The following is a 26,689-nucleotide window of genomic DNA, read 5'->3' as shown; positions in this document are numbered from 1 at the left end:
AGACTGCCTTTCTTTGCTGAAGCAATCGCTCATTTTCTGTCTTGGAAGAAAAAAACATTTTTTGTTTGACTTGGTGTGGTTCATACCTCTCAACTGTACCGAATTCCTTGGTATTTACCAGTTTTGAGGGTAAAATAATGGGGTGCTACGAATTCCTGAGTGACCCCTTTAACTACCAATTTTTTTTCATTATTATTTATTTATTTATTTATTTTACTATACATCTTTAAATTTATGGCTGATGTCACCACGCATCAGGGTACAGGGGCTTGCGTGATGACATCAGCTCGTGAGGAAGCAATCTGCCTATCAGATTCTGTCCGAGTCTGAGACTGTCAGACTCTGTTAATATTGGAATAGCAGCAGTGGGCCAGCAATCAAACGGAGCCCACTCAGCTGTGCACAATTGCACTTTACATTTTAACTTTAGTAACTTCTGCAATCTGCAGAGTTTGGCAGCTCCCACCCACCACCCGTGTCCGAGTTGCAGGTCACAAGTTTGAGAAACTTTACTGTGACTGTCTTCAGGCTCCAGCAGCTCAGCCTCCAGTCCAGCTCCAGGTAAGTATAAAACACTTAAAGATTAAGTAATGGGTCAAGTGAAACGAAAAAGTGAATGTGCCTATGAGTGTGTTTATGTGTCTGTCTGCGGAGTGAATGTATGCATGAAAGTAGAAGAGCCCGTCTGTGTGTATATGTTTCAGTCTGCATGTGCAAGTGAATGCGTGCATGAAAGCAAAAGAGACTGTGTCTGTGTGTGTGTGTGTGTGTGTGTGTGTGTGTGTGTGTGTGTGTGTGTCCGTGTGTGTGTGTGTCCGTGTGTGTGTGTGATCGAGAGAGTGACAGTGATGTGTGAGTGAATGCAAGAATGAATGAAGATGTGACTTTGTGTGTGTCACGTCATTTAGGGGCTGTGTTCTAAATCTCCAATGAGTTCCCTAAAAGCAAAAGACTTTCTAGAAGAATGTAGAACACATGATGAAGAGCTCTGAAGACCATCATATGAACCCAAAATACACAGCTTACCAAAGAAACATACTAAAGGTTCGTCGTTTGTTTAAAAATAAAGTTAGTGTGCTTAGTGTGCAGCCCCCTGGAGTGTTTCATCACCCACCTGCCTAAAATACTGTTAGTCTTCACTTTTCTTTGTATAGTTTAATACTATTAAGTAGTTATTGTGTTGCTCATCTTAAAGATTTAACCGTTTATTGTTATAATAAATGTGTGTGTGTGTGTGTGTGTGTGTGTGTGTGTGTGTGTGTGTGTGTGTGTGTGTGTGTGTGTGTGTGTGTGTGTGTGTGTGTGTGCGCTCTGTACCTCAAAATATTAGTGATTTTACTGCAAAACAGTGTGGACAAACGTCACTACATAACTCTTGGCATTACAGTTACATGGCTTTTTTCTTTTTTGTTTATCAGAATAAAACACTAGTGCAAATACTCTTACTAACTTTGTAAGTTAATGCTGCTGAGTCAAGTGACCTTGATTTTAGACTTTTTCCCTGATTATTTTTGGCTTTGCTTCTGTTTTTAGAGGAAAGAGGTAGAGAGTTATGCGTGTTGCTTTTTACATTTCAGTATAATGTTATTAACCACCATGGTGTTGGTGCGTTGCTAAAAGTTAGTACCTTGTTCTGTTTTGTACATCTTTTATTACATTACGGGCTGTGCTAATGTGTGTTTGTGTACTGCTGCCCCCAAAACACACGCACACACACACACACACACACACACACACACACACACACACACACACACACACACAGACACACACAAACAATGCATAGGATGTCTCTCACACACAAGCACCTGTACTGGCTTCAAGGCATACAGAAAATAGAGGAATAACTAGACAGCCAATGACCCAAGAAGTTGTGACACGTTGAGAAACGACTTGGACTGTACTAGAATTTTCATACAGATTAAACCATTCAGATCCAAAGTTTGTTCCGATACTAGTACAAGAGTAGAGCACATCTCTCCAGAAGAGGTTGCCCTGGAGCTGAGGGATTCCTCCTTGAGACTTTTTGTTTTACAATGAAATTGTTAGACAGTCTACTGAGTCTTAGATTATAAAACTCACCAGAGTCATTCACTGCAAAAAATGATTAAGCAGGACTGACTGCACTGCATCGACACCCCTAGTCTTGCATTGCACACAAAATAATCTGTAGAAAAAGCTCAATGACCTAGTTCTGTGACAATGTGGGCAGTGTCTGTGTGCGAATAGCCTATACCCACCATGGATAAAGCAGAAACGAATGGATGACTGGAGGGTGCCATTAGCGTGAGTGAATGTGTACTTGAAAGCAAAAGAGACTGTGTGTGTGTGTGTGTGTGTGTGTGTGTGTGTGTGTGTGTGTGTGTGTGTGTGTGTGTGTGTGTGTGTGTGTGTGTGTGTGTGTGTGTGTGTGTGTGTGTGTGTGTGTGTGTGTGTGTTGTGTGTGTGAGATTGTGAAAGTGAGAGAGAAGTGATGTGTGAGTGAATACGTGTATGAATGAGTAAATGACTGTGTGTGTGTGTGTGTGTGTGTGTGTGTGTGTGTGTGTGTGTGTGTGAGAGATTGGCAGAGTGAGGGCGATGTGTGAATGAATGCTTGCATGAAAGCAGAAGAGATGTGTGTGTGTGTGTGAGTGTGTGTGTGTGTGTGTGTGTGTGTGTGTGTGTGTGTGTGTGTGTGTGTGTGTGTGTGTGTGTGTGTGTGTGTGTGTGTGTGTGTGTGTGTGTGTGTGATCGAGAGTGACAGTGATGTGTGAGTGAATGCAAGAATGAATGAAGATGTGACTTTGTGTGTGTCACGTCATTTAGGGGCTGTGTTCTAAATCTCCAATGAGTTCCCTAAAAGCAAAAGACTTTCTAGAAGAATGTAGAACACATGATGAAGAGCTCTGAAGACCATCATATGAACCCAAAATACACAGCTTACCAAAGAAACATACTAAAGGTTCGTCGTTTGTTTAAAAATAAAGTTAGTGTGCTTAGTGTGCAGCCCCCTGGAGTGTTTCATCACCCACCTGCCTAAAATACTGTTAGTCTTCACTTTTCTTTCTATAGTTTAATACTATTAAGTAGTTATTGTGTTGCTCATCTTAAAGATTTAACCATTTATTGTTATAATAAATGTGTGTGTGTGTGTGTGTGTGTGTGTGTGTGCGCTCTGTACCTCAAAATATTAGTGATTTTACTGCAAAACAGTGTGGACAAACGTCACTACATAACTCTTGGCATTACAGTTACATGGCTTTTTTCTTTTTTGTTGATCAGAATAAAACACTAGTGCAAATACTCTTACTAACTTTGTAAGTCAATGCTGCTGAGTCAAGTGACCTTGATTTTAGACTTTTTCCCTGATTATTTTTGGCTTTGCTTCTGTTTTTAGAGGAAAGAGGTAGAGAGTTATGCATGTTGCTTTTTACATTTCAGTATAATGTTATTAACCACCATGGTGTTGGTGCGTTGCTAAAAGTTAGTACCTTGTTCTGTTTTGTACATCTTTTATTACATTACGGGCTGTGCTAATGTGTGTTTGTGTACTGCTGCCCCCAAAACACACGCACGCACCCGCGTGCACACACACACACACACACACACACACACACACACACACACACACACACACACACACACACACACACACACACACACACACACACACACACACACACAGACACACACAAACAATGCATAGGATGTCTCTCACACACAAGCACCTGTACTGGCTTCAAGGCATACAGAAAATAGAGGAATAACTAGACAGCCAATGACCCAAGAAGTTGTGACACGTTGAGAAACGACTTGGACTGTAATAGAATTTTCATACAGATTAAACCATTCAGATCCAAAGTTTGTTCCGATACTAGTACAAGAGTAGAGCACATCTCTCCAGAAGAGGTTGCCCTGGAGCTGAGGGATTCCTCCTTGAGACTTTTTGTTTTACAATGAAATTGTTAGACAGTCTACTGAGTCTTAGATTATAAAACTCACCAGAGTCATTCACTGCAAAAAATGATTAAGCAGGACTGACTGCACTGCATCGACACCCCTAGTCTTGCATTGCACACAAAATAATCTGTAGAAAAAGCTCAGTGACCTAGTTCTGTGACAATGTGGGCAGTGTCTGTGTGCGAATAGCCTATACCCACCATGGATAAAGCAGAAACGAATGGATGACTGGAGGGTGCCATTAGCGTGAGTGAATGTGTACTTGAAAGCAAAAGAGACTGTGTGTGTGTGTGTGTGTGTGTGTGTGTGTGTGTGTGTGTGTGTGTGTGTGTGTGTGTGTGTGTGTGTGTGTGTGTGTGTGTTGTGTGTGTGTTGTGTGTGTGAGATTGTGAAAGTGAGAGAGAAGTGATGTGTGAGTGAATACGTGTATGAATGAGTAAATGACTGTGTGTGTGTGTGTGTGTGTGTGTGTGTGTGTGTGTGAGAGATCGGCAGAGTGAGGGCGATGTGTGAATGAATGCTTGCATGAAAGCAGAAGAGATGTGTGTGTGTGTGTGTGTGTGTGTGTGTGTGTGTGTGTGTGTGTGTGTGTGTGTGTGTGTGTGTGTGTGTGTGTCTTGTGTAATTTGACTTCTGTCACTGTTCTCTCAGAATCCCAGTGTCTGTTTTTTTTTTAAATATTTGAGTTGGGGTGTGTGCTTCTGGCTCTGGTTTTGTTTTTCATTAATGCACTTTTTTTCAGTATTTCTGTGTTTGATAGTAGTTCCCTGTAAAATTACTTTTTAGGATGACAGCTGTTTGTCCTGTGCAGATTCTCTGTGATTGGCTCAGTGATATCACACTGTAATTTGCCTTTCTGGGAAGGATTCTGTTGTAAGTGATTTATGCTGAAATAGCAGTCCTATTTTTAATTCATATTGTGGAGTTAAGGTTTTAGTCTGGCCATTTTCTAAACGCAAAGACGTCAAAGAATAGTTGATTTTTCAGTGCCCTACATAGAGTGAGACTAAAGGAACTTGTACTGTAATTGACTTAATAGAGCTCAGACTTGGTCATAGTGTTCACCACTGGACATAAAGAGAGACATTCTGAACTGGAAGTGAATGATCATCCACACAGAATTGACCAGCATTTACAGGAAACACTGATTTACTGCCCATCTGTGCAGAAGTTGTAATGACTACATAAGATTGAAGAATAATGACAATTAAGACAGCTACCATAAAGGTAACACACATATTCTGAACATTATGAGAAAGGAAAAAAAAGAAAATGGTTATCAAGGAAGAGGGCAGCGTGCAGGGCAGGCCTTAGCTGAAATGGCACCCTAGGTGAAGCAGTGCTCTGGCACCCCTTAAGCCCCACCCACAGCATACTCATGAAACACCCCTATTTGAGCCACAGTCACAGGTAGGTCACTCCCCAAGAAAGCCACTCCAGTCATTTCCTTAAATCATTTAAATGCATAAGAAGAAAAAGACACCTTGTAATGTAGTTGAACTACAACTACCTTTGTGTATGTGTTTCCTACTTCAAATAGGGCCCTAGGTAAGGTAACAGACCGCACCCCCCCCCCCGAGCAGCCCCTTCTGCAGAAATCCCCTACCCCTCCTGCAGCAGCCCTCTCCCCAGCCACTCCAGTGTTATATTACTTGGCTATTTCTCCTCATTTACCATAAACACTGTTCAAACCTGTCAGTGTACATACTGTTTTCTTATTTACTTTTACAGTGATTACAGATATTGAAATAAAATAGCACAAACACAGATAGCCATTTGCTAAACAAACAATACAGTCTCACAATGAAAACAGACTTAGAACGACCAGTAAACGTCTCTGCCCTTGAAACTCACATTAATTGAAACAGCATGAAAAAATACATTCATATAAAATGCATCTAGCCAGTGGAGGATTAAGTTTACCTTTGGGCTATTTTCAAAACAGACTACTTGCACACACTTTTTAGGGCATTGAATACACGTATTTGTTCTGTGATTCACCTTCCTGATCGTATTAAATTATATTCCTTGTATAATACAGCACCACTAGTTAGAATGGGTTTTAAATTTGTAGTTTTAAGCATACTTTTAATAAGCAATGAAACAAAATGTATGAACCAATAACTATCCATTTCAGAAAATTTCAACCATAAAAGGCCACTCAAGACTTCTGTCATTACAATCCACCAATATCATTTGATATGCACAATCTATGCAGAAGTAAAATCATCTGAATAATTCTACACTGAAGAAATCTGTAACTAATGAATAGGTTGCCACTGGCAAACAACTTTACATCAAAATGTTTTATCTACAAATTCACAGCCTGCAGCCCTTGAAGAATTAATTGCCTATGTTACATTAAAAAAAATGGTACGTTGTTATATTGCAATAGGAAATGACTAAGAAACCAACAAGTTTATAGTCACTAGGCATCCCATACAAAGGAGGACATACTCAGGAATGTAGAACACCTTTCCCCTTATAATGCACCAAATAATCAGCAATTATATGGGTACTGCAATAACAGCACTCCATTTCCATGGTGTGGGAGTAGAATCCACAGCCTTCTGCAAAAGCAATGATGCTACTAACACTGCTTTCAGATTCTACAACACAAGTGTGCCATATGATAAACAAAAAACAGCTAGTTGCACATTGAAAACACACTTAGCTTGAGCAGCAGTAACCGTTCTTCCTTTGAAGCTCACAATTCCATGAAAATGAACTGAAACTCACAATTCCCTTGAAAATGCACTGAAAGTCTTAATTCCCTGAAAATGAAACTCAAACTCACATTTCTGTGGTATATGCAGTGGTTCCCAAACTTTTATGGACAGAGACTCACTTTTGAAAATGGTAATTTTTCAAGACCCACTACTCCTGTCGGCATGTGTGCATGTGATGCATAGAAAAGGCACCACCACGATGGAGTGTTCTTTTTTCAGATTTTAAGGGGCCATGTAATTTATTCTCATACTTTAATTAGCAGCACTGGATCATGGTCAAATGTGGCCCTAGGCAGGGTAATAGATTGGGCCCCTCCCAGATCAGCCCCCTCATACCAGTGTTCCATTACTTGGCTATTTCTCCCCAGTTACCATGAACACTGTTCAAACCTATCGGTTGCATACTGTTTTCTTATTTAATTTTACAATGATTACAGATATTGAAATAAAATAGCACAGACACTGATAGCCATTTGCTAAACAAACAATACAGTCTCACAATGAAAACAGATTTAATGAGAGCAGTAAAACTTCTCTGCCCTTGAAACTCACATTCATTGAAACAGCATTAAAACCTGCATTCAAATAAAATGCATCTGGCCAGTGGAGAATTAAGTTTACCTTTAGGCTCTTTTCAAACTACAGGCTCATTGAACACATTCTTATGGCCATGCATATATGTATGTGCTCTTTGATTCACCTTCTTGATTGTATTAAACTATATTCCTTGTATAATAAAGCACCACCTGTTAGTGTGTGTTTTAAAGTTGTAGTTTTGAACATTTTTCCAGTAAGCAATGAAACAAAATGTATGACCCAATCATGAGAAAACTGCCGAGCAGAGACACAGAAGTGATCCCTGGGGTGTATTTCCTATTTCCAATCCGCTCATCAAGATTTTTCTTGAAGAGTGTTAATGAAGAACTTTGCTTGACATAGATGGGTAGCCTGTTCCAGAGTATGGGAAGTCTCTGGGACAGGAATATATCCCTCCAGCATGTCCTGTTTATTGTGGTGACAAGGTTTAGGTCCCTAGAGCGTGTAGCTCGGAGGGATTGGGATTTCTTTAGGTGTAGCATGTCCAACAGCGCTGGGTTTGACATAGCTTTATATGTTAGACAGAGATCACCTCGGAGTACAGCTGGAGGTTTTTGAGGCAGTCAGTGTAGGGCATTTGTTTGAGGCCAGTAATCCTCTTTGTGAGGTACTTCTGTGGCCTTTCCAGCTGCTGCAGATGTCTTGTGAGGTACATTCCAAAAGGGGCGTTGTACTCTATAATGGGTCTAATGAGTGTTGAGTAGAGGGGAACAATGACCTCTTTTTTCCTGGATGAGAACCCTTTTATGATGAGGTGTGCCACATAGAAGGACTTCCTGACTATTGTGGCAATGTGAATATCAAAGGAGAGACTACTGTCCACCTCGGATCCAAGGTCTCTTATCATACATTCGGTGTTAAATAGATTGCTGCCTATGTGGTAGCTCATGGGTGCAGAGTTTTTTACCAAAGGGGATGACACTGCACTTTTTGGCATTGAGCTTGAGGCCATGGCTCTGACACCAGGCATCTGTCTCAGCGAGGCCCTTCTGTAGGATGTCCACATCATTTGGGGACTTGACTATGGCTCCTAGTTTGCAGTCGTCTGTGAACTTCATTAGCCAGAGGCCTTCTGTGTTAGCCTGTACTTCAGAGAAGTAGATACCAAACAGGAGAGGTCCCAGGACGGAGCCGTGTGGTACTCCACTTGTCACTGTTTTGAGGTCAGATTTGGAGTCTGCAACTTTTACAGTGTGGATTCTGTCAGTGAGCCAGTTGGCAATCCATCTTGTGACGTTGGGGTTTATACCTAGTTTAGTGAGTTTAGCTATAATTCCAGAATGGGGGATGGTGTTGAAAGCCTTGGCGAGGTCAAGATAGGCTGTGTGAACCACCTTACCCTCATCTACGGCTTTGGTGACTGCCTCAAAGAAATCGATCAGGTTCAGGAGGCATGATCTGCCTTTCACAAACCCGAACTGGGTGGGATCCAGAGTTTGGAGGTTACCAATGTCTTTGTTTATGAGTCCCATGATGATACGTTCCATGGCCTTGCAGACCAGGCTCATCAGGCTAATAGGTCGATAGTTCCCAGGTTCAGTGGTGGCTCCCCCTTTGTGGAGTTGGATAACTGCTGCTGTGCACCATTCAGTGGGCACAAAGCCTGATGCAAGGCTATTATTGAACATGGTGCTTAAGTGGGGAGCCAGTTCGTTCTGAAGTTTGTGTAAAATGCAGCCTGGGATGTTGTCCGGTCCCATGGATACTGTGTTTTTTGGCTTTAGAGAGTGCAGCTTTTACCTGTGTAGTTGTGATTACAGGGACTCTGCATTCTTCCTGTATAGATATGGGCCCTTTAGGGGGTGGTGGGGGGGTAAAGTTAGCACTGAACCTATATGCCAGGATGTTGGCAATATCAGTTGGTTCTGTAATTTTCGTGCCTTTGTGCTGTAACTCAGAGCAGATCTGGGTGTTGCCATCGAGATTCTTGACATAGCTATAGAATGCTTTGTGGTTGTCCTTAGAATTAGTGGCAATTTTGTTTTCGTAGCTAGCTTTGGCGGATCTTATAAGGGATCTCAGCTTCTTACTGAGGCTGCCTGCTTTCCACCAGGACAAACAATGGAGAAGCATTTGTCAGCTATCTGAAAAGAAAAGGGTTAAAGCACTAGGAACATGTGTTTTTAGTAAGGTCATGTAATGTTATGTCAGGTGATGGTTTTTAAGATATTTAAACATAAATTTTGCTGTTTACTTCAGTCTGAAGAAGTCTTTGTAAAGGAGTTACAGGACAAAAGTGCTTACTGAAGCTTTTATTTTGTTCTTGTTGCATTAAACCATTTGTTTTTTCATCTGAGAGCCTGTGGCTATATTTATGCTGGTTTTGGGTGATTCTAGTGAAGACTGTGAGTCTGTTTAGGGATTAGAATTTATTTCTCTTGTCTTATCTCTCTATATCTCTTGTTTAAAAAAAACTTAGCTAGTTAATATTGGCTGAGCCCAAGTCCAATTCTAGGTCAGACAAGTTTTTAGGGTTTAAGAAATGCACTTCCTGTGGGCACAAGATCCCATTATCTAATGCCCACACAGAGTGCATGTACTATTTGGGGCTGGCACATTTAGCTTTCCATCCGTGTACTGTGGTGGATCAGAGAAACAAACTTATTCTCAAGGGTTTGCTTCATTCCTCTTCCTCTCCTGCTGTTCCTTCGACTTCAGGGACTCAACACCCCCCCCCTCCAGAAAACACAAGGAGACCTGGGAAACTAGGAAACATTTCCCAGACAGGTTTTCTTCTTCTTCTTCTTCTGGTTCCAAGCCGGTAAAAAAGGTGTTAAAGTCCTCAGATCTGAAGTCGTCACAGCTGACCCTCTCATCTCCACCTTGTCCTCCTCCACCTTGGGCTTTACTCAGCTTGGAGCTGAGTGTGTTGCCGCAGAGATCTCCCCTCCAGGAGATCTCCCCAGAAAACCTTTAAGAATACCTTCAGTGATTTCCTCCACCAGGTCATTTCGTAGTTTTTCCAAGAACGATGTGCATAGGCTGATGAGGCAGTTTCTTCAGGCATAGATTCAGATGGGGGTTTTGCCAGCTCCGTCCCCCACCAGATCTGTTAGCAGTCTTTCCCCTTTTCCCATTGTACCTCCTTCTCCAATCCAGCCTTCAGTTTTGGAGCCTGCAGGTACATTGGTCCCAAGAGCCAAGACATTGGAGCTGATAGTGGTAATCACTTCATCTCCGATGGACTCCTCGATGCATTCGGCTCTGACCGCGTAAGTGCCTAGCATGTCTCCGGGCCATAGCCTTGATGTGGAGTCCAGGGGTTGTGTTTGATTCTGAAAGTTTCAGAGCTGTTGCTTCCCCTTGGAGCCTCAGCATTCAACAGCTCAGCACCGACTCGCCCTTCAGAGTGGAGGGTTCCGGGTGGTCGACTGGTGTCTGTTCAGATAGCTTCAGCTCTGTAGGAATGACTCTTGGGTACTCTGAGTCCCTCTGTATTCAGAGTTGTGGAGAGTGGTCTCTCTCATCCTTGGAGAGCCTCGGTTCTTTCTCCTTCAGCACTGCTCCTCACCCCCACAGGTCCTATGTCTGAGGCCTCTCATCTACCATGGGGACAGCCAGCCCTAGGAAGCCTCCAACCCATTCCATCAGTGGAACCCAGTTTTCTTCCAACACCTCCCTGGAGCATCCCACCAAGGAGGTTCCTCAAAAGAGATGGTGTAAAAGGAGGCACCTGGATTACCCCAGGAATCCATCACTACTAACACTGATTTCGAGGAAGGGGAGGTGTCCCCAAAATCTCCACCTGAGGATGTCTCCTTTGCAGATATCTTAGAGATACTCTGCCAAAGAGGTGGTTGGTCTACCCAAAACTCCACCCCAGAGGAAACAGTGCTGTTGGAGGCTTTCAGATCTGGCCCATCTACATCTTGTGTGTCTCCCCAGCAGATGCTCTTATTGACCTTGTATCTACCAGGGCATGGAAGGAACCAGACACTGTGGAGCCCCTACCAAAGAGAGCCAACAAAATTCTTAGTGCACCTACAAATAGGACACATTGGACAAAAGGGATTCCAGTAGATGCCATGGTGGCTGCGGCAGCCACTAAGAAAGAGCTGGCTCAGAAAAGCTCCACTGTTCATCCCCCTAACAGTGAGTCTAGGGCTATGGACAGGTTTGGCAAAATGGTTTATGCTTCAGCCACCTTCACCTTATGAGCGTTAAACTAGTTATCCCACTTTATTAGGCTACAGAGAGACCTCATCAAAGAAATTTCTAGCTCTACCCGAGTCCACATCTGCTGAGGTTCAGAAAACCTTTACTTCCAGAATGGCCATTCTACAATTGATATCAAATGCATCTTTGAGGTTGATTTCCCACAGTACAGAGGGGCCTCTAGGTCAGCCAGTTCGAACCTTACCATTAGGCACCATGCCAGGATGCAGCTGTGTTACTTTGCAGAACCTTTCAAGGTGTCATTTGTCAATGCACCCTTTGATGGATTCTCTTTGTTTGGCTCAACAGTCAGAGACAAACTCTCCTGTAGTGAGAAAGATAGGAAGACCTTGTCTTTCATTAGATTCCATTTTTTTACCCCACAAATGTCCTTCTCCAGGAACCAGCATGGTGGAGCAAAAATGTGGTTCAGGAAATCTCAAGTTCCTTTTCAGGAATCTCAGAGAGACTTTTCCCTCCAGAGGCAGAGGGGGTAAAGTTGCAATGGGAGACCCCACCCTGTGGCAGAGGAGGTCCACAGAAATCAGGGTCTCAAGATTTTTTCTCGTACAGATCTTTCCAGTGCTCCTGAATGGTTGCCTGGCTGCCCTCCTCTTAAGGCAGCTCGGTGGGCACTTTTCCTTACACCCACAAGCCTGGGCTGCCATCACAAATGATCAGTGGGTGCTAAGGATTGTATCCAGAGGACACTTCATTCCCTTTTTGGAAAACTCCAAACCAAAGGCTCACCTCCTCAATGTTCCACCCAATCAAAGGGAGAAGTCAGCTCAAGGTATTTCAAAATTGCTGCAAAAAAAGAGCCATCCAGTAGGTCTTTCCCAACCAGATAGATTGGGCATTTACTCAAGATTCTTTTTAGTACTAAAAAAGACAGGGGACCTAAGACCAATCCTGGACCAGATATCCCTGAAAAAATCAGTAAGGAGTTCAAAATTCAGGATGGTCACAGCTCAGTCCATTCTACCTCTTTTGAGAATGGATGACTGGATATGCTCTTTATATCTGAAGGATGCATACTACCAAATCAAAATGGACAGGTACTCCAGACAGTACCTTCATTTCAGGCTGGGAGCCAGCCATTACCAATTCAGATCACTTCTGTTGAATCTCACCATAGCCCCCAAGGTGTTCACCAAATTCATAGCAGTTGTTGCAGTGCATCTCAGGCTGCAGGGATTCCATGTGTTTCCATAGCTGGATGACTGGCTCCTAACCGCTCCAACCAGACATCTTGTTCAAGACAGGGATTATCTGTTACACCTAGCTCCTGCTCTCAGCATAATGATCAATACACAGAAATGCCAGCTGCAACCAATACAGACCACAGACTTCATAGGTGCACATCTGGACACAGCATCAACCCGGGCCTACCTCACTCCAGACAGGACTGCAAATTTACAACTACATATCAAATAGATTCTGGCTATTCCAGCTCCCAAGGTAAATCTGGTGCTCAGGGCTTTGGCCTCAATGGCAGCCACAACAACTCTAACACCTACAGCACTCCTACACAAGAGAATCTTACAATGGACACTAGCAGTCCAGTGGTCATTACACAGGCATCCTTTACACCTTCCAATCAAACCATCACAGAAACTCTCTTCTTTGGTGGCTTAATCCTCAGAGGTCATGCAGAGATGGCCCTTTGTTCTTCCCCTTCCCAAAGCCATGCTGACCATGGATGCTTCTCAGAGGGGGTGGGAGGGAATGTTCTGGGTCAGACGGTCCAAGGCACATGGACTCCTCAAGAAACCAAATTGCATATCAACATCCTAGAGATGAGAGCAGTCCTTTTAGCATTTCAAGCACTTCGCAGCTTTCTTCCCCAAGGGACTATTGCGCTGTGGTCAGACAAAATGTCAGTAGTCTGGTACATCAACAAACAGGGAGGAATCAGATCTTACCCATTGTGTCAAGAAGCAATGAGGGTGTGGCAATGGGTAATCTCTACCAACCACTTTCTTACTGCAATGCACATTCCGGGGGAGGCCAACATCCTGGAGGACAAGCTCAGCCGAGTTCTTTTGATGCCTCAAGAGTGGTCTCTGAATCAGTCAGTGGCAGATATGATTTTCCTCAAATGGGTCAACCCTGCTGTGATCTATTTGTGACCTCCTTCAACAACAAATGCAGCAGTTTCTTTGCCTTGATCCCTTCTCAGTGACTGTCACCAAGGGATGCTCTAATCCATTCTTGGCCCCCCGAGCTACCTTATGCTTTTCCTTCAGTTCCCTTGATTCCCAAATTCCTGCAAAAAGCATACAGGTTGAACAGCAAAGTTATCCTCATTGCCCCTTCTGGCCTCATCAAGTCTGGTTCACCTTTCTTTGGTCTCATTTAATTTGCCCACTTGTGACTCTGAACCAGTTGCAGATCCGCTATCTCACCCCTCAGGGCACACTCACTAATATCTCCAAGGACTGAAATTAACCACATCATTTCTCCAATTCCAATGATAGTAAGGCATTCCAGGTTTTCATTCCCGGTCCAAAAAATGTTGATTTCTGCTCATAAGTCTTGATGTTTGAGTGGGAAAGATTGGGTAGATTTTAAGTGATGTATAATGTTTGCAACTTGGAGTGTGTCAATATGGTTTGTGATGTGGAATGCTTGCAGCTGGGATTGTGTCGGTGTGGTTTGTTTTCATTTGTGTAAATGTATGATTGCCTATGTAGTAAGTGATAATTTACTAGAGATGATTCTTGTTTAAAGAAATAAGGCAGGAATTGAGTAATTATTTAATGTTGCTTAGGTTATATGATATATAGCGATATATGTGGTGAATTATAATGTTTGTTATGTTAATATAGTTTAATTGCTTTTATATGAATGTAAATTTGCCTAGGTCACAAGTGGTAATTCAATAAATGTATTTGAAAAAAAAAAGTCTTCTACCAGGAAAATCTACAAGAGTGAATGGAAGACATTTTCCATATGGGCCCAGCAGGAACAAATAGATCCTTTACTGCTCCCATTTCAAAGTTTTGGATTGCTTGGCTTCCCTTTTCCAAAATGGAGCCAGCTATTCCACTGCAAAAGTCCAGCTACCAGCTGCTTCTAACTTTCATACTGGGGAAAACATGGCTTCATCTAAACTTTGCAGAATGTTGCTGAGAGGTACCTTTTTGCCCCCCCACAGTCAAAGATCCCACTCCTCTTTGGGATCTAACCATGCTTTTACAAGCTCTAGTCCTTCGTCCTTTGGAACCTGCTGCTAAGGCAGGTTTGAAATTTCTTTCATGAAAAACGTTTTTTCTGGTGGCTATCACCTCAGCAAGAAGGGTTTCAGAGATGCAAGCTCTTTCTTCTAAACCTCCTTATCTATTCTTTCACAAAGATACAGTAACTCTGTATACTAACCCACCTTTCTTGCCCAAAATGGCTACAGAGAATAATATCAATCAATCTATCAGCCTTCCTGTTTTCTTTCCCAACTTTCAAAACAAAGGAGAATATACGCTCCACCTTCTGGATGTTCATAGACAATTACATTTTTACCTGGCCAGAACTAAATCTTGCAGAAAATCAAAGCAGCTGTTTGTATCTTTTTCAGATGTGAGGAAAGTGCAGACTGTTACCAAGACTACTCTGGCTAATGGTTGAAAGATTGCATTCTCTTTGTCTGCCCTTCCAAAAACAGGCCATTACCAGGCAGAAATCAAGGCTTATTCTACAAGGTCCATGGCAACTCCTCAGGCTTTTTGGTCAAAAGTGTCTATTAATGACATTTGTGCAGTCACTACTTGGTCAAATTCCCATACCTTTGTTACACACTATAAGTTGGACATTACCTCCAGCAATAGAACTGCCTTTGGCTCTGTAACATCCTTCCATGAGGGCCACCCTAGGTTATTGTAGCAAGTACTTTGTCCCACAGGTTGAAGAAAAATGAACTTGACAACATCAGATAAAGAAGTTTTGTTCTTACCATAATGTTCCATCTGTGTTGTCAATTTCAGTCTTCTTCAACCTCCCCTCCCTCCTTCCCCCTGTCCATGGCTATGAGAGACCTGTTGGATATATTTATAAGAACCCTATTTCCTGCTTGAACTTCTGATCTCTATGCTTTACCTTTGGTGCGCATATTATTTATAGATGCATTTTTGTTTTAACTTAAATTTATACTTATGTTCAGGATTTCTGCAAACTCGATCTGAGGTAGCCTGGGGGAATGAGGCATCATGGGTAGAATGGGAGGAGCTCGAGCTTCAATTCTTCAGCTTGGAAGATGGTGGAGTCAGATATGAGCATCAGATCCGAGACTCACAAGTTGAGGATGAATGAAAATTAAATTGACAACACAGATAGAATGTTATAGTAAGAACATAACTTCTTTTTTTAATATATATCTATATATCTATATATATATATATATATATATATATATATATATATATATATATATATATATGTATGTATATGCATATATATTTTTCTAGGTTTCTATAATGAGAGAATTTGATTCTTTAAAGAAAAAGTCAATAATCACACCAACAAATGTCAAGGCTGCTGCACTGCTCCTACTGCACCTGGCATGAAGCCCCCATGTTTTCTCACAGTTGTGATTTGATTTCCTCACAAATCAGTTTATAACCCCAAATTTCTCCTTCATAAATGCAATTCTGTCTGTCCCATCATCCTTTTCTGGAACTCAAATCACATGACTATTTTATGCTCTGTTCTCTTTTTCAGTTTGCTTATCTTTGAACATTTCTAAGTTCATGTCTAAAGAAACAGATTGCTCCTTCAACATCTATTTTCTTGCTGCAAGGCCAAAATGGTCACCTTTAGTATTGCTCTTGAATGTTTTATGTATAAAATCATCTCTTTCACTACCGATCCTCTGTTCAGGTATGAATGAGTGCAATGACTGCCCTCTGTGCCCTGAGTGAGGATATACTACAGAACATGAAATAAAGGTCTACTTACTGGTTCCATTGTAATTGACCTTCCAAAAGCTTTCGAACTGGTTGGTCACTCTGTCATGCTATACTCTCTCATCAGCTCTGGGATAAGCTCTCAGGCAACAAAATGTTTTATAGGCTTTCTATCTGACAGGCACTTCAAATAAGTGCACCCTTCTCTCCCCATTTCATGTCTAAACAAGAAAGCCCCTCAAAGTTTCTGACTTTTCTCGGTAACTTGATAGTACAATGTAATCTTATATTTAACACAGAAAATCAATGCTTTTTGGTATCCCCAAAAACCTTACAAAACCACAACACACTGTATAATTGCCCACAATATCAACTAGCTTACAGAAACAGTCAAGCAATACAGATACTTAGGGATTTGGGTTGCCCCTTCATTAAACCTCCAATAGTTTGTCCAAGTTACAAAAGCCAAACTTAACAAGCTCCTTTTCTGGTCAAAAAAGATATCCCACTTCTAATACCTTCTGGCAGTACAGCTACTGGAAAATTAGTTCTTCTTCCCTAACTCAAATATGGATGCCCAGTCCTTGCTACTGCCTTAGAAAATCTATCAGTACAATCCACTTCAAATACAATCTGCGAATGTGTAACACTCCCCCCAAAAAGAGTGCACCACTGCTCAGCACTATCAAAAGCAAAGTGTCTAACTACCCCATGGAGGACAGATCTACTTTAGCAACCCTGATCTAGAAAAATCTAGGTTTACTTTGGCAACCCTGATCTAGAAACTCAATCTAGGATTCTTTCCCTACTTTGCAGGTTGACTTACAAAGAGACACATCCCATATAACCTGAGGTCTCTTTCATAGGGACTCTGCTCTGACTTGTTAATGTAGTATTTGCTGTGCCAAGGGTACAGCTTTTGAACCTTTCTTCAATCACATGTCTATTGTGTGACCTTGAGCAAGTCACTCAACCAGATAGATTAATAACAGATCTGTTAGGGCAACTGGGAATTTGGGCTAGGCTCCTTAATGGTCTCCCGAACTGCATGCCTAGTAACAATCTATGAACATATGACTTACAGATACCCACACAAATTTCTAGGGAAAGTGGGTGACCCAAGTGTATGTTTAAGAGATCTCAATCTCTTCTGCAACATAAAAAGAACACATTGGAGGGATAGATATGTATCACAAAGAATACCACATCTTTAATATTGTTTTCTCCTCCACATAAATCAAAGTACTTCTCTTACACTATTCAAATATAATCTGGACAAATGGATTGGTAACTTCAAATTCTTCCTTTGTATAGCACCCTTGTCCATCATGGATAAGGGCAACACATAAATATTCTGCTTATCTCTAGGTTATTCCTACTTACAATATAAGGGCTAAGGTTTCTAAAGATTCTCACAGATCAATAGCCTAGTAAATACTTATGAACCTATAAACCTTATGAACTCCAGAACTTCAATTCCCTCAAACAAAATTGAAATGCATTGAATACTCCTTCTCAGTTGTTGCTCCCAAATTATGGGAATCCCTTACAAAACATATAAAATACATACATTATTTAATGAGGAAATAAAAAAAACATTGTAAACAGACACTATTAAACTAATCCATGATAAATTAATATAAAATATTCAAAATAAAGGAACTTATAGCCTTACTGTTCAGTCTTCCTTTCCATCCCCTCTTCTGTCAACCTACCCCTTTTTTATTCCATTGTCTTCTCTGTTAGTTATTCATATTTAATATTATCCCTTAATAACTCTCTGAATATGCTTCAGCTTCTATATACAGATCCTCTCCCTCCACCTCCATTTTTTATAAATATTAATAAACAAAACAATGAGTACGTAGTATGTTTTTATCTTGCCAAGTGGCCTACCCCAATTAGTGTTCTCGTGAAATTGTATTGCATTGTATCATTTCCTATATACAATTTTGTGCTATTTTACAATATCTATGGAAAAGTGAAGTATCAATTGTTTTGTTAATTTCTTGGTTTGTTATTTGTATGGCCATGTCCAAATCTTAATATAGACCAGGGGGATCAGTGTTCTACACTGGTTAAGAAAATACATACATGGATACATGTATATAGTAACCCCTCCCAGAATTGTCTCTATTGCTACCTTTCTAGCATCGTTGGACTTAATTGTTTCACAACATTCATCAAGGATGGCGGCCTGCCAAGTAAGTGTTTGCCTAATGCTTCCAACATTTTTGGTTCCATTACTTCCCATTGTTTCCTACTTTTTGCCTGTTTTCATTAAGTATGCAAAATAATTCACTACTCCACAACCATTGTATTAGCTTTTGTGGGACAGCACTAAATGGTAACCAGTTTACAGTAACTTTTTATGGGAGTGACCTATGGGTCACACTTGTCCTGAAATTATCATACCAAAGTTCTACTGTGCCAGTTTTGATGCATTTTTGTTGTTTTCAGTATTCTACCGCACACTGCATTCTTGTTTATTTACTGGAATTTATTCAAACACTTGTCAAATAAGAGCTCCTGAAGTCCAGAATTTTCACTTAGAGTTCATTTGACTCAGTTATTATTTTACTGTGATAAATCGCAAATACCTGTGAGTACAACATGCAAATTTACATCATTTAAATCATACATGAGAAAACTTAAATGCCTGAAGCTGGAGGGATACTGTGGTGTGAGTTCAGGTATTTTTGCTAGTATTGGAAAAGTTAATTATCTTAAATTAAATTGTTTGTGTTGCCATTATGTCAGTACTTATTGCTTTGTTGCATTGCAGGTAGTGTATAATTGTTTCCCTGAGGTTACAAGAATCAAAGAAAAAGAAAAAAAATACTGTTATATTAAAATGTTTTTCTTTCCTCTAAGTCTGTGAGATTTTGGAGGCTGTAAGTTTAGAGGTTGTTTTTTTTTTTTTTTTTTTTTTTTTTTTTTTGAGACAGAGTCCCCACATTGGTAATGCAGGGGGAGGAAGCTCTTTTATATCTTATTAATATTTTTGTGTAATTGTGTTAATTACAATACTTTATGTTAAGAATTTGTTGTGGTTCAAATGTTTTAGTTATGATATTTGTAATACTAACGAAATGAGACATTATTCCCATTGCATTATAATTATTTCATGTAGGAAGAGGACAATAAGGCTGCCAAATATGTCCTTTTAAGTGCATTTAAGTGCATTTAACGTTATATCTCCCTTACATTCCTACTTCCACTTAACTCTTTTTGCACTTGTCCTATGCCCTTCTAAGCACTTTTTTGGGTTCCCTCTCTACCACCTACTCCAGACGTTTAATCCATGGGTTCACAGCCAGTCCTAACATTGTGCGTATTACCTAAACTTTTTGTGTATTACTGTTCAAACAGCTATCAAACTCCCCAGTCTTAGTCCTACCCCCACTCCCTTACAGTTTTCCCATCATCCTCCTGTATGGAACTGAGTCAATGGCCTGCTTAAGTCCAGGTAGACTAGACCATGTCCTCTGTCAAGTTAACTTGTTCCTCAGTCATAAAAATGGATCATGTTTGGTTGACAACTCCTTCTGGCCTTGAACCCATGTTGGTTTCTGTCCTGGAGATTGTTGTCCTCTAGAAAGGTTATCAGTCTTCCGTCATGATCTTCTCCTTAAATTTCCTTGCCACTGTTAAGGAGACCTTTAATTTCATGGATTTTTCTGTCCCCTCCCCACCCTTTGTACAAGGAGTGCCACACATGCTATCTTCCAGCCCTCATGCAATTCTGCGGATCTGTGGAATATCTTTGTCACTGTCTCTACTAACACACTGGCCAGATTTCTGAAATGTCTGAAAGGCATCCCATCTGGACTTTGTGCTCCATCCTCCCTAAGGGCAAGCAGCTTCCTCAGAACTTTCTCCTCTAACCAGGTGTCTTTCACTGTTCTTTTAATTTTGTCTTACCTCTTTCCCAGAAGCAGAGCACCCTGCATTTGTTTTCTTTTGTGAACACCATTTAGAGAATGGGCAACCTGCACATCTCCATCCTAATTGGAGAACTGAACATTCTTCAGCAGGGTGTTAATGTACAGGTAATGGCCACTGAAAAATGAGTCTATCACTTCACAGTAACATATTAATCAGAGTCTAAGAAACCTAAATGCCACCATTATTTTACACTCGCTAAGCAGTGCTTTTGCTGTTTAGTGAGTGTAAAATTTAAAAAAAAATTGGGGCGATATTCAATAAAGTCTATGCTGAGAGTACACCAAGTGTACACAATATGTATTCAAGAACATTCTTAATCACATTTTTTGTGCTTTCTAGTCTCTCAGAAAGATTACAAATTCCAGGTGGGAGGATGGCATAATGGTTAAGGTGTTTACCTTAGAGACACAAGGTGCAGGGTTTGATTCTCACATGGGGTAATTGGCTAGGCTTGAAATGGCCCACAAGGGTAGTTAGCCTAGTACTAATCTATGAACCTACACTAGGTGTACATGTAGTTTACACTTCCTGTTGGCCTTTATGAATCCCCATCAGTATTTAAAGCTGCAAGAATATCAGTAGGAAAATTAAAATTAGAAGGAAGAAGGTGTGAGTTATATCTGATAATTAAAAAAAAAATAGAAATATGTGTGTGTGTGAGAGAGAGAGAGTGTCTAGACATTAAATACTCACTAAACTTAAAATATTTTGGATGTAAAATACTTCCTCCAACAACAGTTACATATACTACAGCAAGTCTGAAACATTAGGCAGAGGAACTATTTTAGATCTATAGTAATTAAAAAAAAAACAAATACAAAACAATTTAACAGCTAGCCCATTCTCTAAGTGCAATAATGCCCTCCGGGGTGTGTGTTATTGTGTAAATAAGGCCCTTCCAGGAGTGTAGAGGCCATCTGTTTGCTCCGTTGGGCCTCAGAATACCCCTGAGTGAGCATTATTTACACAACAGCACACACCTTATTGGGCATTATTGCTTACTTAGTCAGTTAGTTACCACAGGGAGAAGTGACTTTTCTATTTACTTTTATTCCATAAGGTGATAAAAGATATGCAATAACTCTATATCTGCTACTCTCATCTAAAGGTGCAGACATTTATATGGTATGATTTTGGCAGTACAGAGGAAGTTCAGTTTCCATTACCTCCCTCCGCCACCCCCAGAGTACCACTGGACAAATCTATTTTTCCTGCCACAAAAAAAAAAAAAAAAAAAAGATCTCCCAGACTTCTAGAATTCCATCCATTCCCAACCCTTGTCAATGGATCACAAGCAGAATGTCTAACTGCTGTGCAAGTAGGCCAGAATGGTGTGCACATATTTGAAAAACATATAAGAAAAAACAATTTCTTCAATTGCTCTTCCTTCATAGTCAGTGCTTCTGTGCCACAAAACCACTGTTTTGTACACCTGATGTTCTGGGTCTGTATCACTTCATCACAATGCAAATGCAGCGAACACCGGATCATCGACCCTTATTCAGTGAAAATCATTTCAGTGATTTGCTGAATTTACCAAAGGCAAGTAAATACTTGCCTCACAGCACAACTTTGCCCTTTTCTTCACTGTAGTACAATTTCGGAGTTGGTATATATAGTTGAGGGTGGGGGAGGCAAAGCCCCTCACTTGGGTGGGTTCAATTTGCATAGCTGTCGGTCCATTGTTCTGTAGGGCAAGTATTTACTTGCCCTCAGAAAATTCAGAGAAATGCAGAAACAATTTTCATTGAATGAGGGTTGACTATACAGTGTTTGCTGCAATTGCATTGTGACAAACTAATATAGACCCAATGTTTCAGACTCTTTGGCAGCAATACCCCTGACTCTAGCTTTGGCCTTCTCAACCAGACTTCCATTTTATTCATCCACCCCTCCCAGATACTTGAAGCTGTTAACCTGTTTTCTCCTTTATCTCAATTGTCAGCTTCTGCTGATTCTCCCATTTGCTGCTGTGACATCCCCACTCTGGGCCAGTAATCAAGGAGCCTGAATCTTCAGCACTGACACTGGTGAAGGACATTCATTTGTTATACAAATGGATGCACCCAGTATTTCCAGATGCAGCCCTCTGCATCAAGCACAATTTCCCTTAAGAGCACACAGGAAACCCAGTCAGCCTGGGGTCTGGATTTCTCTATATCTGTCTCTCCCCAGGTTCCCAGTAAGGGTCCCCACTGGCACAGCTGTAGGGTTAAGTCCTTAGCTGAGTACCCATGTGAAGTTCTCCAGCACCCTCTCTATGAAACCAGTGCTTCATGTCCCTGCTACACACATACTCTTTGAGATTTAATTTTCACACACACACACACACACACACACACACACACACACACACACACACACACACACACACACACACACACACACACACACACACACACACACACACACACACACACACACACACACACACACACACACACACATGCACACACATGCACACACACCTGGGAAAGGTTGGCACAGATTATATGCTCTACCAACTTTGTCCAGACTATAAGGTAGATTCAATGCTGCCAGTCAGTTACTATAAAGCTCTTAAAAAGGTACCCAATTATACAGAGTGAAATTAATATTAATACAAATGGTAATGTCGACCAAAAAATCAGGCTTCAGGAGTGACCACAATGTCATGAACAGATATAAGTGCTCTAAAACGATAAAATATTTCTCTGAAGGACCAGCCACAATGAAAAGTTTAAATATATTTAATAATAAATAATAAAAGAACAAGAAAATACAAAATATCTATTTGTAGTAAACACCAGAGTTTCACTCATAGGAAATATTAAAAATAACATAACTGGAAAGATTTGTACAGTTACAGAAACACAATACTTAACTATTTTTACTATATTTTCCTGACTGATCTAGAGAATTACTGTTTGCACTTACTTAACAAAACAAGTCAAGGTGAAGTAGGTGAGGGATCCTTCTATGTCATGTTCCAAGAAACAGACTGCCCTGAGACTTCTGTCTCACCTAATATTAAAACATTTTTTTCTGTACAGAATGACATCACATACATCTGGTCATCTGACTTCTGATTCCCATGCAACCTGGAGCTGAGCTTAACCTCTTCTCTTCCAGTATTCTCTGTTAACTTATATATATATATATATATATATATATATATATATATATTTTTTTTTTTTTTTAATATGTATTTAATTAAGTTACAATACAGTCAGGACCCACTGTTGGTACATTTTAACACATGCAGCTTTACAAATCCATTTCCAACACAAGCATCTGTACAAATCAGTTTGATATTCAAATAACATATAATTCTTTCCTAAGTGCTGGCATATGTTACTCATCCACTGCCCTACTTCTCCTGGCATTGGCAATACATCACATCATCATAGCTTCCATTACCAGTATGAACAGCAGTGCTTTCATGTGAACCCTGATGCACACCCACTCCCAGTGGGAACCCCTCTGTAATTCCAAACACTGTTAATACTTGTGTTACCGAGTCCTTGGGGCTAGCATGCATTAATTCTACTAACATTTTCGGGATGTTGAACTATTGCTGGACTGCCCAAATCAGCAATCTTGGGAACTTATGTGTTTTCTCCAGGTTTAGGAATGCTCAGCTGGATTCCTTTGTAATTTCCAGCTTCTTCTTCACTATCTGTCTCACTATAAACATTGGTTTGGTTGTACTGTATTCTGGTCTGAATCCAAACTGCTCATCTCCCATCTCTGGTTCTATCACTCTGCATGTTTATTCAGTCATCCCTTCCAATACTTTCATTCAGTGTGACAGGGGTTTTGATAACTTTGCACTACCCAAAGTTGTGAATATTACCTTTGTTCTTGTGCACAGGCAGTAGAATATTTATTCTCCTGTCATCTGGGACATACTTTTCTTTCCATAATGCTATAAGTATCCTCTGGAGCCTTTTTCCCCCAACTCACCCAATTTCTTGATCATATCTGCCATGACTTCACCTGAGCCTACTGCTTTCCTTCAGTTAATTTTCCTTTGTGATGTTCTTTCTTCATCTAGGGTGGGTTCTTCTTCTTCTTTCATTGTAGGCTGTGTGTGGGGGGGCAGTACAGCTGTGTGGGCCTTTCTTCATTCAGAATCTGCTTCAAAATAGTCTTGTCATCTGCCTTTGATGTCCTGTTGACTGGTGAGCAGATTGTTTCTGGCATCCCCTGTGAACGGTTTTTGATGACTTTATCTTTTTGTCTTTGCCTTATTGACTCTGTTGAGTTACTTTCCAGAAGCTGGTAGAATTTCTCTGACATGTTGTTCTTGGACATTGCAACTGCTATCTTTGCCTCTTCGTTAGCCAACCAGTATGGCTTTTAAGCCTGGTCTGTCTTTTCTGTCTCTTACTTCTTCTTGAACTCCTTCTATTTTTTGATAACTTCCTGTATTTCTCTATTCCACCACCAGGTTTCTTTATTTACCTTATTTCCATACCTGGTTCATTCACATTTGTGCTGTATGGTTTTCACACATGCTGTTTTGAGGTGCCACTGTTCTTCTCCACCTATTTCTTTTTTTTCCTGAAATACTAGATCCCCAGTATTTCATTGAATTCTTCAACTTCCAGTTATTCCCCCTAGTCTTTGTTGACCTTAGAGCCATCTCTGACCACTGCTTGCAGCTGATTGTGGTTACCAGTGGTTTATGCTGGGGCCAACAATTTTACTAGGGATGAATGTACAAACTCAAATTCTGTCCCAATGCCCTTTCATTCTGCAATGAAGACTACCTGAGTTGCATGTTGATCACTTTTGTATATGATCTGGTCTTGTGACCATCTTTCTTGATGAACAATGTATTGACCATCATTCAGCCCTTTACCAGATAGAAGTTTAAAAGGGCTTCACCTTTTTATTCCTGTTTCTTCATCCACATGGACCTAGGCAGTCCACACATCTTCTGTCTGTCCTAATAAGAGCATTCAGGTATCCCATTATTATAACTAACTCATTTTGTCCAACTTTATCAAGTAGGTCCAGCAGCTGCTACCTGAATGCACTGTCTTCCTCACCTTCAAAACCCTATTCTGTGGTATAGGCTGAGATTATGGATAGTGCCCTATATTTTCAGTGGACTCTGATTGCCATGAATCTGTCACTGATTTTGTTGGCATCCCTCACTGTCAACAGGCATGAAATATAGATTATTAATCATGAATTGGATGTAAATAAGTTTTTTAAAAGGGGAAAAAGATAAGGTAAAATTAATAACCGATAATTTCTGCTCCTATGATAAGCTAGAGCCTTACTGGTTCCAATAATCTGCAAATAGCACCTTATCTTTGTGAAGTATAGCACTAATAAACTTGTATGTTAGGGACAGCATGTTCTTGTTGGTTGATAAGACATTGAATATTTTAGACATCTGATTAATGTCCATTTCATTAATATTGTGGGCATAAGGTAGAGAGGCAAAAAGTTCCCTTATTTGACGTAAAATTATAATGTATTTTTTGGACACGTTTAGTGTATCACGTAGTTTTGTGGGTGATAAATCCCTAAACTTCTGAATTTCCCATATAGTAAAGTCCCTGATATGCGGGTAATTAGCTAAATTAATCATATTTCTATTCAATATAAGATTAGGGTTTAGATGAATAGGATGTAATAAAAGGAACACATTTTTCAAATTAACAGAGTTAACTAGTTCTTGAAATTTTTTTTTTCCCTTTAGGATATGGTGCAATTTTGATTTCTTAAGGAATAATGGTTCCATAAAGGGAAGAGCTTTAGAGTTAAGGTCATTATCTAAAACATGATTAAACCACATACTAATCCGGGAGGGGACGCAGCTGGGCAGCTGGATTGTGATTAGCAAGTTTAATTAGTCTGTTAGCATATAGAATTCTGTAGTAAATATGTAGGTCTGGCATGCCAAGGCCCCTTTATCTTTTGGAAGTGTAAGTCTTTGATAAGATATTCTGACTGCCTTTGGGTACCAAATAAATTTCGCAAGTGCCTTATGAATTTTTAAGGAAAAAATATTGGGAATGAATGAAAGAGATGCATGGAAGAAGTATATAATCCTTAGGAGGATATTCATCTTAATAATGGATGTTTTAGAAAGCATTGGGAGTTTCAGCTGTTGCCATCTGGACATATCTTGGGTTATAGTTGACCATACTTTTGTTAAATTGAAATGCAGTATAGATGTTGTAGCATGATCATACTTAATTCCTAGATATTTGAAGGAATATACTGTGCAAAATGGAGAGTCTATAAAAAAGTTTTCTTTATGAGCACAAGGGTTAATTGGGAAACTACAAGATTTATCTTGGTTGATCTTATAATCCAAAATGTATGTATAAGTATTAAGGGTTGCGATTATCTTCTTAGTGTCTGATATGGGGTTTTCAAAATAGAGGTTCAAGTCATCAGCGAATGCAGCCAAACTTA

The 26,689-nt window shown here is 40.4% G+C and overlaps 1 protein-coding gene across 2 annotated transcripts in view; it reads left to right on the top strand.

Moving 5' to 3' along the window:
• The window catches only part of LOC122799354 (adhesion G-protein coupled receptor D1-like), a 689,306-nt gene that overhangs the window by 336,897 nt on the left and 325,720 nt on the right, over positions 1 to 26,689 (top strand). The window lies entirely within an intron of this gene.

This window comes from Protopterus annectens, chromosome 4.part0, assembly GCF_019279795.1.
Source record: "Protopterus annectens isolate FY-2018-M chromosome 4.part0, PAN1.0, whole genome shotgun sequence".
Taxonomy (NCBI): Eukaryota; Metazoa; Chordata; order Ceratodontiformes; family Protopteridae; genus Protopterus; species Protopterus annectens.
This window is presented reverse-complemented; position numbering and strand designations above follow the sequence as displayed.